The sequence below is a fragment of the Dromaius novaehollandiae genome, unplaced genomic scaffold (assembly GCF_036370855.1).
Source record: "Dromaius novaehollandiae isolate bDroNov1 unplaced genomic scaffold, bDroNov1.hap1 HAP1_SCAFFOLD_131, whole genome shotgun sequence".
NCBI classification, from domain to species: domain Eukaryota; kingdom Metazoa; phylum Chordata; class Aves; order Casuariiformes; family Dromaiidae; genus Dromaius; species Dromaius novaehollandiae.
In genome coordinates this window covers 27,400-38,439 of record NW_026991397.1, presented here as the reverse complement: position 1 = coordinate 38,439, position 11,040 = coordinate 27,400, and the positions used below count along the sequence as shown (strand labels likewise).

Below are 11,040 nucleotides of genomic sequence, written 5' to 3'. Positions count from 1 at the left end.
CTCATTCACAGATAGCAGATAGGTGCAGATAGTGGAGACAACATAGAAAGGATCACCCATCAATCCAGGATTTTAAAAACCTCTTCACGAAAACAAATTAGCAGTTTAGAATGTGATCACGTTTGAGATATCCAAAAATCAAAGCAACACTTATTCACAGAACATAAAGGAGGTCAGAATACTGCCTCCTGAGTTGATTCATCTCATAATATTTGATGGTATGCAGTTGCAAAGGCCATGAGTATCTAAATCCAGACTGCAACAAACCCTAAAGTAGACCCTCGCCACAGGCCTCAACAGACGTGTCTTCTCCCATCAGATGCCTTTGGTGGAACGCAGCAGCCACTCTCAAGAGCAACAAGTATTTCCCTAGTAACAGACCAATGTATTGATGACATATTTCTTTATCCACACCTGTCCCCAGATTCGGGAACATTGAACGTTCGTTATCAAGATGGACTACTCTGAACTCTGTATATTAATTTTCAATCGGTTTGCTGGCTGTTTGCCCTAAACTCCTCTCTCCCTTGCAGGCTGCTAGCATCACTCTTCCTGCATTTCACCTTGTTTCCCTTCTCAGGGCATTAAAACAAGTAAAGGTACAAGACAAAATGACAAATTATCCATTTCTTCTACTAACTCATATTCTAGGCTCTCTTAACAGTCTAAATGAATACAGAGTACAGGCTACCCTGCTACTCAAGATAATAGGTTCTTTTCCTTTAAAGGTTGCTACTTGAAGAAAAATCTGTTCATTGTCCATTCACTGGTTTTAACATTGGTATAAAATCATGCTGTGTTTCAAAACACAGCCTAATACTGACATACACTATTCCTCAAACACGCACACAAAATCCAGAGTACTATGTTAGCATATTTTGCAATAAACATTCAGACTATTCAGTTTTTACATTTTCTGATGAAACTTCTGCTAGAAGATGTACGATGTTTTGTTTTTTCCAGGAAGAGTTCAGCTCAAGGTAGCCACATCTGCTGCTTGCCCCCGCATCAGCCCAGTATGGTGCAGATTCAAAAGGGCCACAATTCCCGGGACACTTGCTAAGGGCTCGCTGGAGACGTACCAAGAATAAATAGCGAGCAGACAGTAAGCTCTCATCCCAGGAACAGGTAAGTTATGTATAACGGCCTAACTAAACCCTTAGCAGCCACTTTTATTGCTTGTGAGACTGCAGAAAAGAGAAACTATGTGATGAAGGATTAGAGCTCACCTCTTTCTTTTATCTCTGAGCAAGAAAAGTCACGGCCATCAACGGCAGTCCTCTGAGCACGTGATGGATGCCTCAACTTAAACCAGCTATTGCCCTGAGGAAACAATTAGGTCTTTCCATTGACTGCACTAAGATTTAGAAAAAGCTCTTCAAAACCATAGAGCTTCGAATAGAGTTGAGCCCAGAAGTCTAATATTTAGATGCGAGTTCCTCCCTGCCCCGCAAAGCATGGCAAAACACCAGTCTAAACTCGCTTCAGCTCAGCTGGTTTCAGTGGGAAGGGAGGTTGCTACTTTGCTCTGTTTTCTGAAAGTAGTATTCCTCCCTCTGCTAATTATTTATGCCTTGGTTTTATATTTGCAACAATAGCTCAAGCACTGTGTTGGGCAAGAACTCTCCCTCCACCATCCTCTACAAAGACTGCAGGGTATGACAGAAAAAGGAACAAAAGTAATTCAGCTCTGCCCTTTTCTATAGCACACCCAGCAGGCAGGCTAGGTGTCTGCAGTAAATATGGAATGGCATTCTGTACCAGTAGCTTTCCTAGACATAGTCAGTAAACCCAGATTCATAACTTAAAATTAATGACTAGTATCCTGGACAGGGTCAGTAATCCACAAATAAGCCGCAAGCAGATTTTTTTAATTTAACCTGTAAAGCAAACCACAGTATATATGAAATGGGAGAGGGGGAATCTATATAAAGCTGTACAATGCAGAAATCATGGGGCAAACAGCTACTAGGCCCATGTAACAGATGTTGGTTACTTCTCAACATACTCAGGATAGCAAGTGACTTATTTGGCAGAGGAGAGACAGTTGCTGGAGGAGTTTAAGAGAATCATCTCAGGACAGACATGAAGTATTTAAAAAGAAAAAAAAAATCCAAAACAAAAACACAAGTGGCCTTTGGAAAACAGATTATTTCCAGTCCTGCTAAGACTCATTTCTCAAGCAGACGTCCAAACGGCAAGTAGCCAAGAAGCTGACCCACGTTACACTATTGTACTGTTCAGTACCGTATTATTCAGCCAATTCTACAGCTCAGGCACCAGTTTGTCCACCTGGCAGAGATCAGATAAGGGATTCCCACATACCTGAATGGGGCGAAAATAAAGATATGTTAATGTTGGCATTGATGCCAACAGCAAAGCCACTTAAAATAAATGAGTACCAGGGCTGTAGCTAAGTATCAGGCACCCATCTGTGTGGTGTCTGTGCTAAGGTCTAAACCAGTTTCCCCAGATTTTATTTGCAACAGTTCCTTTTCTGATATTTTCTGATATTCTGATATAGGCAAAAAACCCTAATCTCAACTTCAAGTAGGCATCTGCCATCTTCTACACAATCCAGTCAGTAGAGAGAATTATAATATAACCCCTTAAGGTAGCATTAATTGATTAGTTTTATCCAATATTATCTAGTTCTCATTTTCAATTAATCCTGTTAGGGTGGGCATATATACAGAGGGAGAGAATCAGAATCTGCATCTGCTACCAGAGGGAAGCGTTAGCATGCACAAGCACAGTCATGAGATTTATAAAGAGAGTCCGTCTGTGCTGAAGATTAGTAGAGTCGAGACATGGTGGAACACAGGACTAGGAATAATACCTTGCTACAGGGATGGAGGGGATCAGAAACATAATGAAACAAGAACAACAACTATATTTTTACTAGTATACAAATGCCAGAAGATCCAGCTAGAGCAAACCCCCAGGATTCCAACTCATGACATACCCAAATTCTGCTAATTTGAGAGGGAATTTTTTTCTTGGCCTGTCACTACAGAGATGAAGCTGACCAAGAAAGTTAGGACAATGCAGTTGTTCAATGCACTGCTGAGCTAAACTGTAGGCATTTATTTTAACTTTTATTACTGTTTTCCTTATTTGATCAGTGCTAGATTTGATGTTTATTGTATCTCATAAAAAGGCATTACAGTCTCCTGGTCACTCAATTTGATTATGCAAACCAGCACACATGTAATGACTCTAGGGACACAGTCAGGCATCTGTAGAATTGAGTCCAAGATAGAAGAGTTATATGTGCACAAAATACTAATTTCAGAAAGAGTATTTTTTACTTCCTCTACAGATAATACTGGCACTACTTACCACCAGTATAAGGTAAATTTGCATTCCCAAATAAAAGTGTGATTGTAAATTGCACTTACGCACCCATACCATTTTAACGTACGTAGCCTCGATACGTGTGAAAGATGCAGAATCAGTGGCTTTAGTACGAATAGCAGCCAAAGCACCACCTTTCCAGAGCCCTGGATGTCTAACCATACTGTTATTTTCACTTATGCCAGTTAGACTTAGACAATTTAGACATGACATCATGGGCTACCATTACTTATTCCATTTTGCTGTGTTGCTAACAGGCATTTGGGGCAAACTTTTTACTACAGTGCATCGTTACCTTAACAGTCAACAGAGATGCAGTAGGACATTATCATAGTCCCTAAAGAGTGCACTGCAAGTATTGCTCAAAGTATGATTCTATTCCTAAAACAGATTTAGGCTGTGTACCTCTCAAGGCAAATAGTTCTAATAATACTGTCTAGCAACTTCTGGAAACATTAAAACTGCACCATCTCTGTGTTAGCCGAGACAGTAAGCCCAACGCCTCTAGGACATGTCTTATTTTTTACTTTATCTATATCAACATATTCAGGACATCAGCTTGCAAACAAAGCTTTAAAACCAGTAGAAATATTTTCCTTTAAAATTTGATTAATGCAATATGTTCGCACACATGCTCATACAAAAACGATTACTCTCCAAACACTTCACTGGCAGCTAAATTAATTTACTTGCACAGACCTGGTGCCACACATTGTTTTGCGACTTATTTGAGAAACTTTTAACGGGCTTCCTTTCCAACCTTTGTGAGGCTTAGGCTAGCAGGACCTACACTGTATTCCATGTAATATAGATACGGAGTTAAAAGAGATCTTGCACTTGTGTATTTCTTCTTACACCTTTCTAGGCTCCTACCCGGGAACCTAACAATCTGATTCCCTTAACATTTTCTTCTCTATTTACCTGGAAGTCTTCAAAGATTACCCTATTTTCCATGTGATTGTTAATGCTAATCAAGAATGTTTTGTCTCTTGAGAATGAGAGAACTCTCTCCCACCTACCTGCCCAAAAGCATGATCTCCCTCCCCCACTTCTAAATGAGTAGCTGGGTCAGGTGTCCAACTTCTCATGCTCTTACTTTCTGCCAGGCACTATATATTACAACCCTTTACAGATGTAACTAGGTATACAAATTTTTGTATGAACCATGTATACAGTAAAATATATGTCTTAAAATATCACAAAACTGAAATAAAAAGTTGAGGCATAAAATGATGACCATTCCTGACTGAGTCAAAAGCTTTTCAGGAAGGTATTACAAATCAGAGCAGAGGAACAGAGAGCATAGACAAATTTATTGCACTTTTTTTTGGAACTTCCTACTAAGTGTTAAGAGTTATTCAGTGCTTTCAGGAAAATGTCATTGTGGATATTTGCAACGACAGTTATAGAGCAGAATGCACGTCTACCAAGAAATAATTTGGGCCAAAGCTGCAGTGCTATAAAACATCACCCATATTATCTTGTGCCAGAAGACACACAGAAAAGAGACTAGCCTAGCAAGCAGCTGTTAAGCCAAAAATATCCTAGAGCAGTATTTATTCCAAAAATATTTGCTCTTGGACGTAGTCCTTTGGCTCCTCTATCTCTAGAGAAGGGCAGAATTTTATACGAGTAGTCTGTATTTTTCCTGTTTAATCACCACTGCCCAAATATAAGTGAGATCTATAATAATATTAGAGAAAATACAAGTTAATGATTTATTAAAATATTTCAACATGTATTATTTTAACCTTAACAGGTTACTCCTAAAAATCCAATAGAAATCAGAAAGCTACCTAATTTGAAACAGGAAAAGTATTCTATTATCAAGAAATTCTATTTGCATTTTTGATTTAATGCCATTTCTATTCAGCAGTAACTAGTTTTAATAAAAACAACTGCAAACTGCAAATAAACATTTCTAGTATGAAAAAGAATATGTGTAGTTACCAGATTAGGAAGGACAAAAAGACTAAATCTTGAAGGAACTCTAGGCTTATACTACTGAAACCACTGAAATCTGAGAAAATGAGCAAGCATGTGCGCTTATATGTATATATACGTACACACACACACACACACACACACACACCCATATGTGCATGCATAACAACTCTTAAAAATAATTCTTAGAAATATTTTATCCAGCTCAGATTCAGGACAACTTTTCTTAGCATTAATTCTCGACAGGTTTGAGTATTACTAGGGACACCAACAGGCTAATTTTTCTTCCAGAAGACAGGAAATTTGTAGCAGTTTTGAAAACCTGGATGAAGAAACCCTGCTGTGCCTAATTTGGGGGGGGAGAGCAGGTGACAGACGCCAACAACACTGGGCAAATTCCAGGCCTGAGGAATCTCCCATATTCATGTGTACCCACTTCTAGTTTTTTAGTCTCCCACTATGTCATTTTAACCATGGGCCACATGCTATCCTGTGAAGCCGCTTTCAAAGCTATCACGTTCACTGTCAGTTTAAAGATCAGGGTGGAATGGACAATGAACTTTGTTCTACGCTTCCACTCTCCACATTATTAACTCTCCACATGGAAGTTTTTGTGATTGTGCTTGTAAATCAAAGACTAGTATTTTGGATCCATTCTAGTGACCTGTACCAGGAATTTACAGCCTGGTAAAACAGACTGAATTTTCCTAAAGCCAAATATATTTACTCAGCGTTCACTTTGATCATAGGAGGGCTCTTATGTGACTTCACTCAGGAAAAAAGCTTGTTGTTGGAGGTAAATAACTTGAAGCAAAAATCTAACTCAAACTATAATTTGTAGGACTAATAGCTGCCACCAGGCTGAAATAGAGACTGTATCTATAGCATATTCAAAGGCTTAAATGATGCTGACCGGCATACATCTACTAACAATCTAGCTTGCTTCAGTACCGATAACATTGAAACTGGCAGCAGAGATTTCAGCACCAACTATACAACTTGAACCCTGAATATGTCCTTGTATTAGCAGCCTACACAAATTGCATTGCTGCAACTTCACTGGTCTTGTTTGCCAAAGTTTCCTAGATTAAGCCCACCCCAGCTACGATATGATGCTACAACTACATTCCTGAATGCACTTGCTGCCACCCTACAAAAGGGTTTAGACTTTAGAATTAACCTAATCATGTGAAAGATATAAACTATTTTTTTGCATTAACTTTTTTCCCCACAATCAATTTACCCTGTAAAACACAAGGACAAAAGGTACGGCAGCGTAGCAACTGACGTCCAAAAGAAAACACACTTGACAGCTCCATCTCACAACGTAGCCATTCTGAAGTCTAAACTTTTTATACTTAAATTTTATTTATAGTTTTATATGCATCTGCTTGAAAAGAAACTAGTTCTTCAGTTTCAGGCATTCAATAGTGTTGTCTCAGACATCATTAAAATAATACTTACAAATAAAAAAAAAATGCATTTCAGAAAGTAGTTTGCTTGCTCCAGCAATGTAGAAGAAACACCTTTTAGATAGCTTTACAAAAGGGTCTGGGATGAAGAAAGGCGGCTACTTGCAAGTGTTAGTAATCTGACTGCCATATTCAAAACAGCAAGTTCTTCACAGTAAAAGAAGCAACTCAGTGATAATCTAGTACTTCAGAAAGATCTTAGCAAAAGAGCTAACTTACCTGCTTTGAGTGAAACACTCTCATCCCATCATTTTCTCAGTGTCTTAGATATCTCTTCAATACACAAATCCAGCAGGTATTTATAGATCACTCCGATTCATTATGCAAATAGTATGTAGCCTGCTGAATTTAATTGAGAGGGAGGAAATACCTGCAGAAACAAAGATATGGGAATAAAGAAGTTTTCCATGAGCAGTGAATTTACATGCAGCAAGAAATTTTAACCATCAAAACTTGCTTAGTATTTTAGAAGTATAGCTCCTAAACCAAATCTGTGTAATTTAGCCACCTCTAAAGACAGCTCAAGCACCTTTCTAGAGAAAGTATTGTAGGAAGAAATACACGAGGAGAAGGAAAGGTATAGTATACTCACCAGGCGCGTGTTAACGACAGGAAACAGCAATGCTAAGAGGGCCCCATTTAACATATGCATCTGCAACCTTAGAAGAGAGATGAGATATTATTTTCACAGATTAGAAATGAAATGCAAAGTTTTTATGTAGTATGTTATATGTACATGTTATGTATAGTTATGTAGTATTTCATGTAGTGTATCTTTCATAAAAGGTAGCAGGAAATTTGAGAAAATTCTGCTGGCTTTAATTTGAATAAAGCCACTGTTCACTGCAATAACCAGGATAAGAACTCTCTTTAAATAAACATTTTAATAATTTCCTGAAGTAGGACTGCTTTCTATAATGAGCTTTGGATTCCTAGAAGGTTTTGACTGCCTGTTCATATTAATCCTGTTCATATTAATCCTGTTCATGGTCCAGGCTGCTAAATGGTTGAAATTTTGCTGTTCATTTTGCTTTCAGAGCTTAAAATAGACATTTGAGAAAGTTTTTACTTTCATCCAACTCCATAAATGTACATGACATCAAACTAAAGCTTTGGGAATTTGGAAGAAGTCTGATTTTTGAGTCACTTAAATAAAAGAATTATATTTGTAAAGATGCAACAGAGAATCCCAAGCAAAGAACAGGGAAAGAAAGTAGTATTTAAATTACAGTGCTGTATTTTATTTTATACAGCTTTCAGTCATCTCTCCCTGAACCACTGTTGCATCAGGACCTACAGAAGTAAGGTCAGTACTGTTTAAGTCTACTTTATATAAGAGACAAAGTAAAGCATAAATTTCATTCTACAACCACTGCCTGTCATAAACTCTATTAAAAATTACAAAGTTTATAAGTAACTTGGGGCGGGGGAGGAAGGTATTACAATTCCAAAACAGTTCTTCAAATGTCATTTATATGTCAGGACGTCAGAAAACAGAAAGGCTCATTCTGAAAAAGAACAAATACTGCAGCCTCTGCCCTGCAACCAGTCCTTTGCAAATGCATAGTAAATCCAGGATTTCCTAGACACCAGACTTACTTTGCACGCTCTCTGAGATGAAGAGGCACTAGTACTGTATCTCTGCATTCAGCCTACTCCCTGCCCAAATAAGGAGCAGCAGGAAAAAGTTGTAGTGAGACAGTAGCACCTCCAAAACAATTCATGAGGCATGCCCCCAGCATCATATTTTCCAGTCACTGCCTAGACTAAGAGAAGAAAGAGCCGAGTGAACTGTCACGGTGGCAACTACAGCCATTCCTGATTATCATTCTGTCTGGGAAGTCCCATGACCCTCCTCACAATATACTAGCTGTACCCCTATCATGCAACGCACATGAGAGAGGGCCTTTGAGAGCAAGAACTCTATAGGTAAGAACCTATAAAAAGTATGGGCTGTTTACTGGACTCTACTGCACTAGTCCATTAGACCACTTCCTAAAGTTAGTAACAATAAAAGATTGCACACATTTGAGAAATACCCAAATCAGTAGGAATCTGCTTTAACTATTTAACTTATCTCCACATTTTAAAAAATAGACCCATACTGTACATATGGCCTTCCATGAAGATCAGCTACTAATTTTTAGTGAAGATAATCAGAAAGTACGAGGCACATGACATACATTTAACAAGCCCATAGGTTATTCTGTAGAAGGACACCTGTGCTCTCATCAACTACTGCGCGAATAGGTGTTGCCTGTGAGACCAAAACCACCACCAGTACAAAAGAAACAAGGGTCAGTGGACTCAGCACCCACAGCTGAAGCCATGACCCTTTTCAAGGTCTCATCATTCAGTCCAGCCAGTATGTCTTTCTAACTAAGGGCTGGATGCGTATCTTACTATTTTATGACTTAAGCCACAATCAACTTCTAAGCACACCATGCAAGTAGACAGAAATGCAGCAAGGATGGGGCATTACCTGAAAAGAATCATTGCAACCCGACATGGAGGACAGTCAAGAAGAAAAATCTGAAACATTAGGCAAAAAAAAAAGAAAGAAATTAATGATACGATCTTATTTAAACTCTATTTTGTGTATCTTTCTTCCTCAGTTCTGTATGTGACAGATCACTTCTACTAGAAGAACTGTTTTACAGCAGAGCTGGAAAAGACTAAAAATCATGAACAAATTAAAAGATCTCACATTACCTACATATACAAGGATTTAAGCAGTATGAGCAGCATCTAGGATTCAGCTTCTGCCAGTTCCTAAGAAGCAAATCAAGTTCTAGTCCATTTGAAATTCTCTCATTATTAAATATATATATACTTATATATAGATCTCTCTCTCTCTCTCTCTCTCTCCCTCTCTCAGGGCTTTTGTAAAGCAGATTACTGTATTACCAATCATTTCACTATTGTAGCCTCTATAGCCTTACTTTGGGAAGTGCTAAGAGGCTTTTATAGACAACCATCTTACATTAGATCTTCAAGACTGGGTCCGGCACTGCTGAAGCAAAGGAGAGTATTGTCATCATAAATGCTTAGTATTCAGCACAGCAGGGACCTTACCATGACCAGAGGATATCTCAGTATCCGTTCTATAGATAACCTTAGCAGTCATCTTTAAATACATTTGTTGCCTTATTTCCATAGAGTATTTTTGAAGTACTGTTTAAATTTCACCAGTAATTAGCTATCTATTTCCTAAAACAAAAAGTAGCCTAATGCAATTTGAGCAGTATATATTTGTTTCTCTTCGCAGGCCAAACTCCTACCATAAATACGACCTGGTTTAAATCCTTATGTAATAAAATATTGTTGATTAGCAACAATCTCCCATCTAACTTTCACAGCAACTTAAAACACTTCATATCAGCAAGTTTTACTCTGGATAAAAAGAAAAAACTGTGCAAGTGTTCAGTGTTAACCCCCTACCCCCCTTTTTTTTTAAAAAATATTGTCCACTATGGGGGGGGAGGGGCACGCGCAGAAGAATTCCTTCCTAGTTTGGTCTGCTCTCTGAGAGAAAGTATTTCAGTAAAAAATGGATCATGCTTTTTTCTGTTGTTTCTAAAATAAGTGCACAATAGATTATTTCACTGCCAAGCTACTAGTCAACTCATTAAATCACTCCAAGTGAGAATATTTGAAGAACATGTCCACTTTGGGGACAAGTTGGATAAACTGAACAAACCTATTTCTTTGAAGTGCTACAGGGCCTACCTGGCCAGGTAACTGATGGATGTTCAAATTAATTACTAGCAGGCAATGTACTTGCTATAGCAACAATCGAAAGGTTGAAGGCTGCATCATTCTATTCAGCCCTTGTGCCTGAAAGGGCCTGTTATTACCATATGAATAGATGCGCACATTTCAAATATTTTATTTCCAGTGCAGGTTCCTAATATACAGCCATTTATTTCTCTAATCAAATTACTTGTATGTTTTAATTCAAGTCCGTCAGTCTCAATAACAGTTTAGAATGTACACATACACTCACAGGAAAAAAAATCTTTTTCCTTAGTCATACAGAACTCTAATAGAGGCACAGCAAGAAAAAGGCATCAATTAATTTAAAGAACCTCAAGACATTTGCTTAGTGAATGCTCCTAAAAGCCAATCAGAGTTTCTTTCAAGTCTTGTATTTAAAAAGCAAGCCATTTCTACTCATCAAGGAAGGTTAAAGAGTAAGTGAACACAATGGATGCATGATGACAATCTGCTAGTGGATGCTTTCTTTGCTAAGGAAAAAACAAAAAAC

General features: G+C 38.1%; 1 long non-coding RNA gene across 1 annotated transcript; it reads left to right on the top strand.

Annotated features, from left to right (window-relative positions):
- Positions 1–977: 977 nt before the first annotated feature.
- On the top strand, positions 978–9,631 carry LOC135326144 (uncharacterized). The gene is made up of 3 exons (XR_010386779.1): positions 978–1,128; positions 8,027–8,079; positions 9,389–9,631. It is a non-coding gene; the product is annotated as an uncharacterized LOC135326144 (long non-coding RNA).
- Positions 9,632–11,040: the final 1,409 nt, after the last annotated feature.